The sequence below is a fragment of the Cupressus sempervirens genome, chromosome 8, assembly GCF_028749045.1.
Source record: "Cupressus sempervirens isolate cs-2001-9-10 chromosome 8, ASM2874904v1, whole genome shotgun sequence".
In the NCBI taxonomy this organism is placed as follows: domain Eukaryota; kingdom Viridiplantae; phylum Streptophyta; class Pinopsida; order Cupressales; family Cupressaceae; genus Cupressus; species Cupressus sempervirens.
Window position 1 is genome coordinate 285,011,494 of NC_143125.1, and position 16,264 is coordinate 285,027,757.

Sequence of the window (16,264 nt, forward strand, 5' to 3'; positions counted from 1 at the left end):
GTTTTGATACAGCCAGCACTTTTCTTAGTTTACCTTTAGTTGGTCCCATTCCAATTTTGATTGCTAGTCCTGCATCATCGACCATTGTATCTACTTCAAAAGGAAAAGAGGTAAGTATTGCAGATAAAGCAAAGACACCACTGAAACTGCTACTTACAGGAAAAGTATTAGATGGTGATATAGATTTGGATGAAGAAATTGTCATTCCACAGATAAATCTAGAAATTGCTACAGTTAATGAATTAAGATTCGCTAGTCAGCGTCTAGAGTAAAAGGCACAGCAAATGTAGCTAAGGAATGAAAGGGACAGAGAATTCAACATAATTGAGAGTGCTAAAAACATAATAACTGAGCCTATAAGTGTTGATGTGGATTCATCTCAACACATTTTTTTGCAGCTAGAAGAAGCGGTGAATAAATTTAATGAGGATATCTCAGGACAAGAAAAGTTAATGGAGAAAGCAGAAAGGAAATTTGAAAATAAGGTGCTTGAGCACATTGCTTAGCACTTAGCAATAAAATAGGTTGAATTAACCTCAATTGTGTTTGACATTGAAAATTCTTTTAATAATGTAACCTCACTTTTTGCAAAACTTTGTGATGTTACCGAGTATACAAAGGAAATAAAAGAAAAGTTGAATAAAATTGATGCGGATATGAAGGTCAGTGCCCAAATGCTACAATCTGACCACAGTACAAGTTCATCCCATCATCTGAGAATCAAATTTTTGTTAGAGAAATAGGTAGAATTGCTAAGAGAGGAAGCAAGGATCAGGTCTACTCTGATTGACATCCAGAATATGATCCTTCCTGTCATGAATACAATGCAAAAGCATATTGCATATTCAAAAACATTGATCCATGACAATAACTTCTCTGTTGCAGACCATGTGATTGAACTTTCTGCAGAAGTTCAAGTAGCTCTCTCCACATGTAAAATCCTGCAAGACAATTGGGATAAAACTCTGCAACTAATTCTTCAAGTACATTCTGAGTTTATCACACATTTTGTTGTCTCCATGTAAATACATTCTTTATTCTTTGGCATTATTGTCAAAAAGGGGGATAAAGTAATATATAGAGGAAAATCAGACACAAAAGGGGAGAAGGCAATAAAGTAATAAAGAATAAAGTCATATAACTCATGTAAAAACCTTGTGTATATTGTATGGGGGAGTTATATGTAAGGTAGCCCATGTATATTTAGCATAGTAGAATCAAGTCAGTTTTGTCAGATCTTGTATATAAATTTTGGCTCATAAGTGTTTTTGTCACTAATGCCAAAGGGGGAGATTGTTGGAATAATGATACATTTTTCATTAGTTACAACACTTATTTGATTCTGCATGCTTACCAAGTTCATTACACAGTTTACAGTTCATACCGAGCATTAGTTGGTTACCAAGTATGTTCAGTAGTGTTTACCGAGTCAGGAAGGTAAACAAAGGATTTAGTGTTTACTAAGTCAGGAAGGTAAACGAAGAATTTAGTGTTTACCAAGTCAGGAAGGTAAACAAAGGATTTAGTATTTACCAAGTCAGGAAGGTAAACGAAGGATTTAGTATTTACCAAGTTAGGAAGGTAAATGAAGGATTTAGTGTTTACCGAGTCAGGAAGGTAAATGAAGGTTTTAGTGATTACCAAGACAGAAAGGTAAAAGAAGTATTCAGTGCTTACCAAGTGAATCGAAGGAGTTAGTTTCTACCGAGTGACACAATGTTTATTGAGTCACCAGTGGTTACCAAGTTCCAAGCTACTTAGAGTGATTAGTATGGATCGAGCCCCTACCTCTACCAAGTGCATGACAATGCCGTGTAATGTAGTGGATGCCGTGTGTCAGAAGGTCACCGAGTGAGTTTGAGGAACCTGAGTTTTCTACTATCTGGCCAACTCAGTAATGTTTTGTCCACTTGTGTTTGGCCGACCTTGTTGTTGTAAATATTGGAATGGTATATATGTAATGTATTGTGCCATTTACAATATACAAAAGTCATAGAGAAGTGATAGAGAAGTAAGAGCAAAGCAAGAATGTAATTGAGCGAATTGAAAGATTATCAGCAGCGGAGCATTCAAAAAGGTTATCAAGGAGCAGCAAAGATATATCCATCACATCAAGTGATCAGTACACAAGATCTAATTAGCAAACCAGTTGCAAGCAGATCCACTGCTTCATCCTAACAGGTGAATCAATTTGCAAATCCTTTAACAGGGTAGACTTAACAGTCTTTTGTAAATCTCCTAACAGAGTACATACTTCATTGTGTGTTTGTAAATCCTCTAACAAGGTGGATCTAGCAGTCCTACTTGCTCCTAACAGGGCAGATCACCAAAAGTGATCATTGTAAGCCTTAACCGGCCAACTTTATACTGCAGTATTGAAGTTTCATGGGCATCATCCCCACCCCAGTTTTACTTTCAAATTGAAAGGTTTCTGGGTCACCAAATTAGTGTGTTAATCTTTTCATGCGTACAGTAAAGTAGATGAATGAATGGTGAATTTGTTATTATGCTGAATTGGTTTAAATTTTTAAAGTTTACTGATTCACTCCTCCCCTCTCAGTAACCTTGTTAGTCCTAAATATTTCCAATAGTTACTCCTTTTCACTCTTCTGAATTGATGTCCTATTAAAGGTTACAACACACATTGTTAAATATGACCCGATTAAGGGATTTCAATCAGCCTATTAGAAGTGAGCCTTGTTAGAGGACTCTAAGCCATTCACTTGGAATGCCACCCGATTAAAGGATTTTCGAATAAATGTTTCGTCAACCTTAATCCAAAATATTTACCCTAAACTGATACAACTATTAGAGAGTAACAGTAGACCTCTTATCTAACTCAACTTAAAACTTCTCTTCTAGATTATAGATCACTATTTAGTCCTCAATTCTTCTTAGCTTGCATACTTTGCAGTTTTGACAACTTATTCACCCTTCAAGCATATATCTCCTTAAGCCTTCTTATTTAGCATGCCAATGTAGTCACCTTTTAGGTCACTTGACGAAGAGAAGTCCTTGACTTCCTGTCTTCCTTCTTCTTTTTATTTTTTCCTTTTCTTCTCTAACCCTCTCTCCTTTTTTTTGCTTCATGACCAGACATTCCAATAAATAGGAAATTAAGATACTTTTCTATTTTACATTGTCCATGTTAGTGTTTGGATAGATTAGGTAGGATATAGGGTAAAAGCACAAACCTGTGTTGCCTTTTATAAAGGAACATGATATCAGAATGTGACAATTCAACATTAATGACAAAAAAAATGGTATTTGTGTTCAAAATATGAAGATGATGTCAACTAATGAAATGCGTAGAATTAGATGAATTTTATGCCTATAATTTTTATAATTTTTTTGAGTAAGAATTTATTTATTAATTTTTTTATTGAAGTCCCTTTTTTAATTGTAAAATACATATAGTGTAGTTCCCATCAAACAAGTATATGAAAATCATCTTTTTTTGTTCTGATTTGAAAATATCTTATAGATGGCATGTATATCTAGTGAGCAAAAAAAGAAATAATTATTTTTGATGTATATTTTCTTTGTTATAAGTACTCAAGTTCAACCTTATCAGAATCCAACAATTTTTTTATCCCATCAAAACTTCCCTCTCAAATCTATACCTTTTTGAAAAAAAATTACATATTCATGAAGAGAATTCTCTCCTCTAGAGATAAATTTATTTTTTATTTTTTTTGATATGATATACTATTTTTTTCCCTTTTTTGAGGGAGCATCTTCTGAAATGTTGAAATATTAACTTATAATACTTTGAGATTATAACATATTATAACTAATTAAAACACTCAAAAATTTATATAATGATGATATTGAATCTGAGATCTATAAAAGAGTATTTTTATTTTTTGAAAAAAATTGAGTTTTGATAGAGAAATGAGATGTGCCCAAAACAGGTTTTGGTATCACGAATGGTGACACAAATATGTGCTTTTACCTTACAATGTATCTACCTCATATTCCATATTTCTTCTAGAAACTTCTCCTAGTATCTATTTGAATTTTCCTAGAAACAGTTTATATCAAAAATTTTGCCACTAACTCATCAACCTTATCTTCCACCTAGTTTACAAATTTCAGAAAAAAAAACATGTTGGCTCATATTTGGAAAATCTTTGATCTTTTAAATAATGTAGCAGCTTGGCATTATCAATCTACTGATGCTCAACACATACTGCATTGTTGAACATCACTTGTGAACTCACTTGGCATCAGCTAAAGTTTACTAATGCTCGACACATACTGTATTACTCAACATTAGATGTGAATTCACTTGGTTTTAAATATTTCACTTAGCATAAACTAGAATTTTCTTTTACTTCACTCCAACTAGTTTTTTGCTTAGCTTGTACTAATTTTGCTCAGAACCTACTAACAAATCGGTCAAGCTTGGAAGATAGTCTTTGTGTAACTTGTTCTTCTAAAGTTTCTAAGTATAACCAGCCTTTATAACCTTTAGTAGATTATTAATACATCATGTCATCACTATCTTAACTAATCCTTGGACTTCATTACATAATCATAATTCAACCTTTCCTCTAGGTGCTACTATTACATCTTATTGATCAAATCCTCTTCATCAATCAACTAAGTGGTAGTACGTGAATCTTATAAGCAGTTGTCTTACCAACAAATAGTAGGTTTGACATCAATGACAAAATTGTGATTGAAACAAATTTTCTACTTCAAAAATCTCCTTCTTTTAATAATCTCTTTTAACAATGATCTTTTCAATCAGATCTCATCAATCTCTCTCTTTCACATTTATGACAAACCAAACTGATCAACCAAGTCACCTAAATGGTAAAACACTTTGTTCAACCAAACTAAGTTAAAATAGTAAGACAATACCAAAAAGAAAACCTATATCAAAATTTCTCCTCTTATTAGCAACTTCCATCTTTTGATTAGGTTACAAAATTCTTTTTTATAACTCTCTCTGAGTTTCTTCTTCTAACTCCCTCTTACTAGGTAGATTAAGAGTTCTTCCCATATCAAGTCTTCAATATCATGTACTTCTATATATTCATCAAAATTCACATTTGCACTTCCCACAATTTTCTGAATGTTAGTATTCAAACACTTATATGCTTTACTTCTTATGGAGTAGCCAAGGAATATACTTTGTTTCCTTTTTGCATCAATATTACCATTCCTAACATCTTTAAGAATGTAACATTTTCTCCCATATATCTTACAGTATTTTACATTGGGTGAGTATCCATACCATAGTTTAAAAGGTGTTGAATGAGTACCTTTCTTGATTTTCACATGATTTAGGGTATAGACAACTATGGCTTCAACTTCTCTCCAATATTTCATAAAAATATTCTTTTCCATCATGAGTGTCTAGGCACATTCTATTTTTGACCTATTTCTTCTTTCAACAATTCCATTTTGTGGAGGGGTTCTAGGTGCAGATGTCTGTCTTTTGATTTCTCTATCATTATAGGACATTTCAAATTCTTTTGATGTGAATTCTCCTCCTCTGTATGATCTCAAACATTTTAGACTCTTACCTATTTCTGTCTCAACTCTTGTCAAGAACCACTCAAACATTTGAAAAGCATCAAATTTCTATTTTAGGAACATGATTGTCATCATTTTAGAATAATCATCTACCAATGACATTATGTACTTGTCTCCCTTGTAGCTTTGTACTTCAATTGGTCCACACAATTCAATATGAACAATCTTTAGCATTTCTTTAGAGGTATACATTTTGCTCTTGAAACTTGACTTTGTCATTTTGCCTAGCTAACATTGTTTGCATATTACATTATCAAGCTTTTTCAACTTGGGAAAACCTCTAACTTTCTTCATGTTACTGATACTAATCAGGTTATTAAAATTAACATGACATAACCTTTTGTGCCATAGCCATACATCATCAAATTTTATAACAAGACAAGTAGCATCATTTATATCAACATAAAATAAATTACTTCTAATTGGGTCACCTTTTCCAATCAGTTTCCCATTAGTGTTATATATGTTAGCTATCTTGTTTCCAAATTCAACCTTGCATCCCAAATTGTTTAGTTGTGACACACTCAAAATATATAATTTAGTCCTTCAACATAGTAAGAATTGCCACATGAGATCTTATCTATGAATTTGATGAAACCTTTTCCCTTTACCAAACATGGTGCATCATTACCAAATCTTACACTATTTCCATCATAATAGTTTAAGGTAATAAACATACCTTTGTCTCTTGTCATGTGATGTGAACATCCACTATCAATGATCCATCTATCATTTTTGTTCACACAAGTTACAAGTGCAGTTGCCTCATCTTCATCAGATTTGTTCTTCATTGTAACATAAACTACTTCATCATCATGTTCATCAGAATCATTATCTTCAGCAATGTGGCACTTCTTGCCTTTGTCTTTGTAATCCTTCCTATCTTCATTTCTTCTACCTTTATATTTATCACCACCTCTATAGTTTTTCTTCTCTAGACATCTAGTAGCAATATGACCAATCTCGTTCCAATTGAAACAAATGATAAGCAACTTATCTTTGAACTTTCCTTTTTCTCTGTCAAATCTTCTTTCCAGTAGTGCTTCTAGTTGTTCAACATCTGTATCACTATTACTAGTCACATGTTTTATCTTTCTTTTCTTCTTCTACTTCTTCTCATCTGAATCTTTCAATAACAACTTATCATTGAAAGAAGATTCAAAACTCTCTGGTTTATAATTATCAAATTTAGATAGCTTAAAAGTAGTGAGTCTACCTACTAGACCTTCAAGAGTTAGATTATTTTCCATAATACATTTCAATTCTTCGATTACAGAAACTCTAATAGCATAAATAGGCAGTAGTGTTCTTAAGACTTTTCCTAAAATAGTATCATCATCTATATGACTAGCAGCTCCTCTTAAATCACTAACAAGTTCTTTTGTCCTAGCAACATATTGAGAAATATTCTCACCTTGTTTCATTCTCTTGTCATCAAACTTACCTCTGAGGCTCTCAGATTTGGCTCTTTGAACATTTTTGTCTCCTCCTTAGATAGTGTATAGGGCATCCCACATTTTCTTTGTAGTGTCATGACCTTTGATCTCATCAAATTCTGCATAGCTTAGGGTAGAGGCAATCTCCAACATTGCTTGATTGTGTTCTTTCTTCTTCTTCATATTTTCACTAGTTGGAACTCTAGTAGGATTAGCATATTCCACTGAGATGGTGGACTGTGCACGATCTGCTATTCCTCCAAGATGCAACTTCATCAAACTTTTCCATGTAGGAAATTTTTTTCTATTAAGCTTGGGTAATGCTTTTTTTTACATCTTGATCCTTGTGCTTCTAATACCTTCAAACTAGTCCTCTTTAACAGATAGTTCTGATACCAATTGTTAAAATTCTTTAGAATAACTAGTGGAAGGGGGTCAATCAGTTATTCAAGGTCCAAATGTACAAATAAGACATTTCTCTTAGCTTAGTGAACCCATAAAATATTCATGTCTATGCATGTTGCTAGTGTAAATAAGTATTCACTTATTACACTTACTTAAGTTTTACTTAGGTTAATGCATTATTTAATTATTTTGCATTATTTTATTATTATTTTAGGTGAGACACTTAGGAGTTTTTGAACTCTCATTGAGTTACACAACTCTAATTATGCACATGGTGTCTACAACACAGGAGTATGCATCATTCACTGAGTTGTCATGATGACAACATAGTTATCCGCACTCCTCATTTAGCACATGTTGTCTACACCACTGATTTGCGTGCTGCACCATTGTACACTTATCCTCACATCATCACACTTAATCTCATGCTTAATGGAGGATAATCCATATCTAGTGGACATGTGCCTAGTTGTATGACATATCATGATGTTGACTTCTATGCATTCTAGAAGCTCTCCTGAGGCCTTTATATTCAGGCACTCCTAGTGTACTCTCGAATCAAGTTATTGAATGAATATAGTCATTATGATCACACTCTGTCTATTTTGGTCTACTATTTTCTATTGTTGAGTTCTTTAGTTCTTGGGTGAATTCTGTCCTAAGCCAAATTCTTACATGGTATCAGAGCTGAGGGAGATTCTCATCACGTAGCCATTCGAGACTGATTACGCTTCAGCACCTCGACATGATTCTGGAAGATCCATAGAAATTACGAGTGTCTAGAGCCAGATCTAACATCTCCGTTGCATCCAAAGCATTGATTCGGTGAAGATCAACTATAAATTTGCCTATATTTGGTGAAAGTTGATCGTGAGGCAAATTTTTTTTTTGCGAACCGTCACTCGAAGGCACCGATTTGCAATTGGGTATGACTATTTTTATTTGATCTGATTTGTTATATTTCAGATTTGCAATTATTGTATTTCTCTATCTTTTATTTGTGAACTGAGATTTTGGAATTTTTCAGATCAGTTGTAAGTCAGAGAAATTTTTTTGGCCAAACTGAGCAGTGACACCTCGGATTGGCACTATTATTTTTGGTGGAATTTATTATTATTCATAGGGTTCTATTATTGCATTATTGGGCATATACAAACCGCACCCACAGATAGCATGCCAAAATTTCCCATGGTTGAGTGCCCACTAAAATTTTTGGCAAACCCTCCAATTCTGGCAACACAATCCGCAAGCCGACAGTGCTCACATTTCACATTGTAGTTGGCAGAAGTTTGTATTTACACTGCACATAACTCACAAAACCCACGAATGTGGGATAAATAGCGAACTCCAGCAGTAGTGTAAAAATCTACCATTGACTTTTCAAACTCTAACGATCATCGATAGAAATTTGGCACCTGTGAAAGCATCACAAACCTCAAACACACAGCCTCAGCAACCTACTTCCACGCATCCCACTTGCAGAAGACACGCGGCAATTTAATTACACAGTTAGCACCCAATAGGAATCTATGTGGCATCCAAACCTGGAAGCCCAGTTAGCATATGCTGAAACATACAGTCAATGACACATTTGATCCCAGTCACCAGCCATGCTATCATTTTCTATATAGACTGTACTATCTGTACAGTAGGGAAACCCACATCATCTGCCACATCTATGGGAGGCCAAAATTTTTGCCGACATCATCATTTCCTAGTCTTAATTTTGATGCCCATTTGGATGTTATTCTAGGGCAAATTCAACTTTTGTGACGGCCATATAACCATCAAATTTAACCTCATCTTTTTCTGGTGCAACCCTTCACCAAATTGATTTTGGTTTTTGTAGTCTGACTTCAGGAGGTCATATCTCACACATCCGGACTCCAAATCAGGTGCAATTTTTTTTGAAATTGGGTAAAATTTTCTAATTTTTTTAGTGGTGTAGCTCTTTTCTAGTTTTGGTTTACGAATTATTCAAAATGTATATTTTTTGGTGACTGTACCTAGATGATCTTGCATTTTGCAACTTCAAATGCTCCGTACAGACACATCTGGAGTTAGAAACAGGTTCTATTTTTTTGAAAGTGTGTTATTTTTTGTCTACTTTCTAGGTCTAGCATCAGATTATAGTGTTCTGTGGACAAAATTGTCATTTTCAGCAATAGGGCCTTTCTTTGCTTTGTAATGCTTTAGAATTGTAGCACTTTGTAAAGTTTCAGATTTGTACTCTACTAAGAGGTTGTAATAAGCAAAATCAAAAGTCCACAAAGGCCAAAATTGGCAAGTGGCCCATTTTAATCGCACTACTGATAAAGTGCCCAAAGCATCTATTTTGGGGGGGTTTCTTGATTTAGTGAAAAGGGGGGGTGTTCTTGGTGTTGTGTTCTCTCTTTTCTACAATTTTCTTTCATTTTTTGCATTATGGGCAACTTTAAGTTTCCTAAATTAACTCCTCATAACTATGCTTTGTGGTCAATCAAAATGTTGTATCACTTAATGCATAATGGAGTTTCACAATATGTAGATGGTACTCTTCCTAAACTAGTAGGTGATAATGTATCAATAAGTAAAATTTCTAATTGGGTAGCCATGGATAGGAAAGCCCTAGGTGATATTTTTTTGGGGGTAGATGATAAAATCATGTATCAAATTAAGAAATGTACTACATCCAAGGAAGCTTGGGATACCCTCGAAAGCCTATATGGTAAAGTGTCTGAAGAGCATGTATTCAAAATCGAAGACGAGCTTGTTTCCTTAGATCCTAAGTCATATGAATCAATATCAAACTTCATCATCAAGGTGAATGAATTAAGGACGAAGCTTGCTAATTGTGGGAACTCTATAAAAGGTGACAAACTGATCTATCTCATTCATAATAAGCTGCCATTGGAATATTCCACATTTGTATCTTCTTTTAACACCTCAAAGACTACCTTAGGGTCTGCCTACAAGAAAGTCACTTTTGATGAATATGCAAAACTATTAGATGATGAAGAAAAGAAGTTGAAATCAATGGGGATTCTCAAATCATCTCAATCCAAAGCATTGGTGGCAAATGAGGGTTCTCAAAATTCAACTGGACAGTCTTCAAATAAAGGAAAGGGTAAGAAGAAATGGAAGAGTAAATCTGAGGATGCAGAAAAGACAACACCTCAATCCAATCAACAAGGCAAGTCCTCGAATTCCAACAAGAAAGGGGACAACAATATGGAGAAGAAGAAGTGTGCTTATTGCAAAAAATTGGGTCATGAAGAGCATGAGTGTTATCTTAGAAAGATTGATGAGTTGAATCACATCATGAAGAAACATAATGTTCCATTGCCTAATGCTTACAAGGATATAGGGTCATCTTCAGATTCCAAGGGCAAAGGGAAAGCATTCATGGCAAATGCAAACTCTTCAAAGGAATGGATATTTGACTCAGGTGCCTCATATCACATGGGTTCTTCAAAGGAGGATTTTTCTTCAACGAAGTAGTCCAAGGTACCACACATCTTCATGGGGAATGATAGGAAAATGGAAGTTGAAGGAAAAGGAAACATGGAGATGGAAAATGGAGAGTTTCAAGAGGTTCTCTATGTTCCAAACCTAAGTTTGAATCTCCTCTCAATCTACCAAGTCACTCACTTTGGGGATGGACATAGAGTTGAGTTCATTCCTGACTCAGTAAAAGTGCATAGTCTTAAAGAGAATTCCTTGGTTGTAGTGGGGAAAGTGAATGATCACAAGAGGTTGTACTCTTTCTCGCATTTTGTGCCCAAGTCTTCATGAAAGGCCTTGTTAACTCAATCAAATTCAAACATGCAATTATGGCATGAGCGGTATGGTCATCTTGACTTCCCTTATCTTCAGCAACTTTGCACATACCACATGGTGAAAGGTCTACCTCAAATCAACTTTTGTAAGGGTGAGTGTTCAACAGATTCAGTGGATATGCATCCAGAGGGGAAGTTACAAAGAGGGAAGTCTTCTAGAGCAACAGGTGTTCTTCAGATGTTTCACATGGTATTAGCAAGTCCTTTCGCATTTAGCCAAGGTCGCTACATACTTACCTTAGTTGATGACTTTTCAAGGTTCACTTGGGTCTACTTTCTGCATAGTAAGGGTGAAGTATTGGACACATTTCTGGACTTCAAGACTCATGTAGAACGAAAATCCAGGAAAGCCATGAAAGTACTCCACATGGATAATGGAAACATGGATGTGAGCAGAAGACTTAGGGACTTTTGCAGACATGAGGGAATTGATCGACAGACTCCATTAGCTTTCAGTCCACATAAGACAGATGTTGCAGCTTTGAGGATTAGAACTCTAAAGTATATGGCAAGTTGCATGATTCATGCCAAGTCTCTAGATCCATCATTAGAAGTCAAAGCAATCTCAAGTGCCACTCACATTCTTAATCATTCTCCTCATCCAGCCTTAGATGGAAAAACTCCTTTTGAGGCACGGTGCATTAGAAAACCTATTGTGACACACTTCAGAGTCTTTGGTTTTCTTGCATGGGCAAATAGATCTTCCAGGGGATGCAAGGCACAGTCATCTCAGCCTTGTACCTTCATTGGTTATAAAGATGGTGTAAAGGCATATAGACTTCTAGATCTAGAGACTCATCAAATATTTGTGGAGAAGGATGTACATTTTGAGGAAAGTTCACCAAGCTTTTCCTCTGCTCCTCTTTGCACATCATATAGTGTGGATACTAATAGTTATGTCAATGATAGTGCTTCAATAGATTCAGACACGTGGAGTTCTATCGATAGATACAATGATAGGTCACTTCATTAGTTTAGTCCACATGCATACATCACCACAGTGATAAGTCCAGAACAATAAGGTACATCTAGTCTTCCAGATACAAGCTTAGTGATAGATTTGGGGGACAACATTCATGATTTGCCTCTTCTTCTTGATGCAAAATTACCTTCTTTAGTTGTCACAAGAGCTCCATCTAACTCTCTTGTTCATTATCTACATGATCAGTCCTCACAGGTTGAAGTGATTGTGGATACTTATGATCAGCAGTTGCAGCAGGGTTCTTCGTCAATTACAGAGACAAATAGTTCTTTGGGATAGGTTCTTCAGCCAGTTGAGTAGGTTTCAGAGACATCACTCATCCATGAGATTCTTTCCACACACAAAGGAAGCATCTCATTTGTACCCTTGGCATTGTTTCTTCCTAAGGGGAGGAACACCATTCTACAGTCTTGGATTAGCTTCTTCATTGGAGCAGTCACTGTTTGACATTCTTCTTTGGGGGGGGGGGGGGGGGGGGGGAGCCCATCCTGTCTCTCTTCCTCTACTCATCATTCTCTTATGTATATACTAGATTTATGTCACAATGGGGGGGTCTTGATTACTCCATCCATCCATGCATCCTTATTTATCTCTCTTTTTGGGGGAGGGTTTTTCCCATGAGGTTTTCCCACTTTCCCTGCTTTATGGGAGATTGCATATCATTATGTAGATGGCTACCTAACATGGCCTAGTAGCCGGGACTCATATTGTATATCATCCTAAATTTTGTAAGCTTAAGGGCATTCCCCTAAGTTGCACTTAAGGGGGGGTGTTGGTGTAAATAAGTATTCACTTATTACACTTACTTAAGTTTTACTTAGGTTAATGCATTATTTAGTTATTTTGCATTATTTTATTTTAATTTTAGGTGAGACACTTAGGAGTTTGTGAACTCTCATTGAGTTACGCAACTCTAATTATGCATATGGTGTCTAGGAGACAGGAGTATGCATCATTCACTAAGTTGTCATGATGACAACACAGTTATCCACACTCCTCATTTAGCACATGTTGTCTACACCACTGATTTGCATGCTACACCATTGTACGCTTATCCTCACATCATCGTAGTTAATCATGTGCTTAATGGAGGATAATCCATATCTGGTGGACATGTGCCTGGTTGTATGACATATCATGATGTTGACTTCTATGCATTCTAGAAGCTCTCCTAAGGCCTTTATATTAAAGCACTCCTAGTGTACTCTCGAATCAAGTTATTGAATGAATATCGTCATTTTGATCATACTCTATCTATTTTGGTCTACTGTGTGCTATTGTTGAGTTCTTTTGTTCTTGGGTGAATTTTGGCCTAAGCCAAATTCTTACACATGCATCCATGTAATCATTACAACTTGTCGGTTACTATTAATCAACTTGCAAAAATGTAAACTTGAAACATAAAAGATCCATCAACACAATTGACACAATGATTTAATGTTAAAACCCAATTTTGGAAAAACCACCATTAACATGTTACTCATTTTCACTCTTCTAAAGTGATGCCCTATTAAATGTTACAACACATACTGTTAAATCTGACCTAGTTAAGGGATTTCAATCACCCTGTTAGAAGTGAGCCTTGCTAGACTTGGAATACCACCTGGTTAAAATATTTTCAAATGACTATTAGGCAACTTTAATCTAAAGGATTTAACCTAAACTGATACAATTGTTAGAGGTTAACAATAGATCTTTTATCTAATACAACTTACAACTTCTCTTGTAGATTACATATCACTATTCAATCCTCAATTCTACTTGGCTTTCATACTTTGCAATCTTGACAGCTCGTTCAATCTTCAAGTATATATCTCCTTAAGCCTTCTTTCTTAGCACACCAATACAATCATGTTTTAGGTCACTCGATGAAGCAGAGTCCTTGGCTTCCTATCTTCCTTCTTTTCTCTATTTGAACTCCATCCTTGATAAGTGCCAATATTTTTCTTTATCTTATTAGAAAATGAATGAGAGAGAGGAGATCAAGGCAAATGGTAAGATTTTTTACTTCAACTCTTGAAGGATCTCATGTATAATGCAAGAAAAACTAATTGTATGCTTGAGGAGTTTACTCGGGTTGACCTTCACCTATATCCAAGCATAATAGGTAAAAATTCTATTGCATAGGATATAATAACAGTGTAGGTGCACCCTAATAGAGTTCCAATTGAGCTTGCACATTTATTTTATTCTAAAATCACCTATGAACTTGAGCATATAGATCAAAAGTGGTTCATCCTTGATCTTCTAAATGTGGAGGAAAAAACTTGGAGACCAATCCCAACTATAGAGCCATACATTCCCCATAAACCACACCGACTTTAAAACAAGCTCTGAAACTATGCATTGATAATTAATTGGATAAACTTTAATTCTTTAATTATTGTTAGGATATATAGTTGATTTTAGGGTTTTTAATCCATAGATTCTAAATCATGTATCCACATGTTGTTGTAAATCTTTATTAATGTTGTATCTTATAGCCTATAGAATTTGACTTAAAAATATTTTTCTCATGACATATAGTGCAAATGGACCATCTATCTTGATGCAAAAAGATGACATGGATGGAGCATTTCTTACCATAAAAACATAACTACCTTACATTAAAAATGAGATAGCTCATGCATAGATTGCAAGCCATCATTGTGGCTATCGCTAATAGAGGTAAACAAAATAAGTACAAAGCAAAATGACAAAGAAGTAAGGTGATAGGGAGTAGAGAGGCAACATGTAAGGAATCTAACATTATCTCACAAACATAATCGAACTTGCTTTTGTTTTGAATTTGTTTACTTTAACAATTTTTTTACATGTGAATTAACTGACTTTGTTTTATTTTTAAATCTTTAAATTTGTATTACTTTACGTTTTACTTTGTTCTTATACTTTTTTCATAGATTTTGTATTTTTAAAATTAGCACTTTGACTATTCTTTTTCTCTTTATATATAATAAATAATTGTAAAAAATATAATTTTATATATAATGTATATATTATATATATTATATATATTATATAATATATTATGTATTGTAGATATAAATATATATTAAAATTATTATACTATATTATCAAATTATCATATTTTGTTTTATCTATTTTAAAAATTTATAATTAAAAAATAATAATTATCGATATAGCATTAAATGGAAAAATAAAAGTAATTAATATGAATAAATTAAAAAATAAAGTAATTCTAAATTAAAATGAAATAACTATTATCTAATAAATCTTCAATAAGAAAGTAAAAAGTAAACAATATATGTAATTAAAAAGTAAACATAATTGAAAAATATTATAGATTAAATTTATATTTACATAATTATTTTGATTGGTAAAATCATATATAAATCTATTTATTATCAATACTATTTTATTTTATTTTAATTAATCTTTAAAAATAAACTAAGAAAATAAGATAAAAATCTAGAATGATTATTTAAAAAAAAAATTAAAAAAAATTAAGATTGTGATATTTCTATTAGTATTTAAATATGCAATTTTGGAGTTGAACTTATTGAGCACTCTTAACCAAAAAGTTAGGTTTTTTCCTAATGGTTATGTCAAGGATTTGGCATATGTGTAGAGAGAAGATTAGGATTAGGATTAAAAATAGGAATAAAATTATAGTTAGGGTAATTATATTTAAGAGTATGGTTGAAAAGTTAGATTTTATACCATAGATAGGGTTATGGTTATAGTTGTGGTTGTAATTATCGCTTAAAGTTATGGTGAGACCAATGTTTAGGTTTATGATTTTCATCAGGGTTATAAGATTAAGATTAGGGGTTGGAATCTGATTATGATTATGGTTTATTATTATGGATCAACCTAATAATTTTTAAACTCATGAGATTCATAAGTAGAAATGTTATTGGAGCTATTAAATATCTTACACAAAATTTTCAATTGTTTTAGTTTTTCTTTGATTTAGTTTTAAGTATCTTCATCTTTAGAAACTTCAAATTTCCAATGGTAGAGTCTAGATAGGTCACCTCATCATCCCTTCTTTGTTTACCCCAATTGAGTCAGTCCATTCAGTAATTTTGAGGAATAATTTCTTTATCATATTT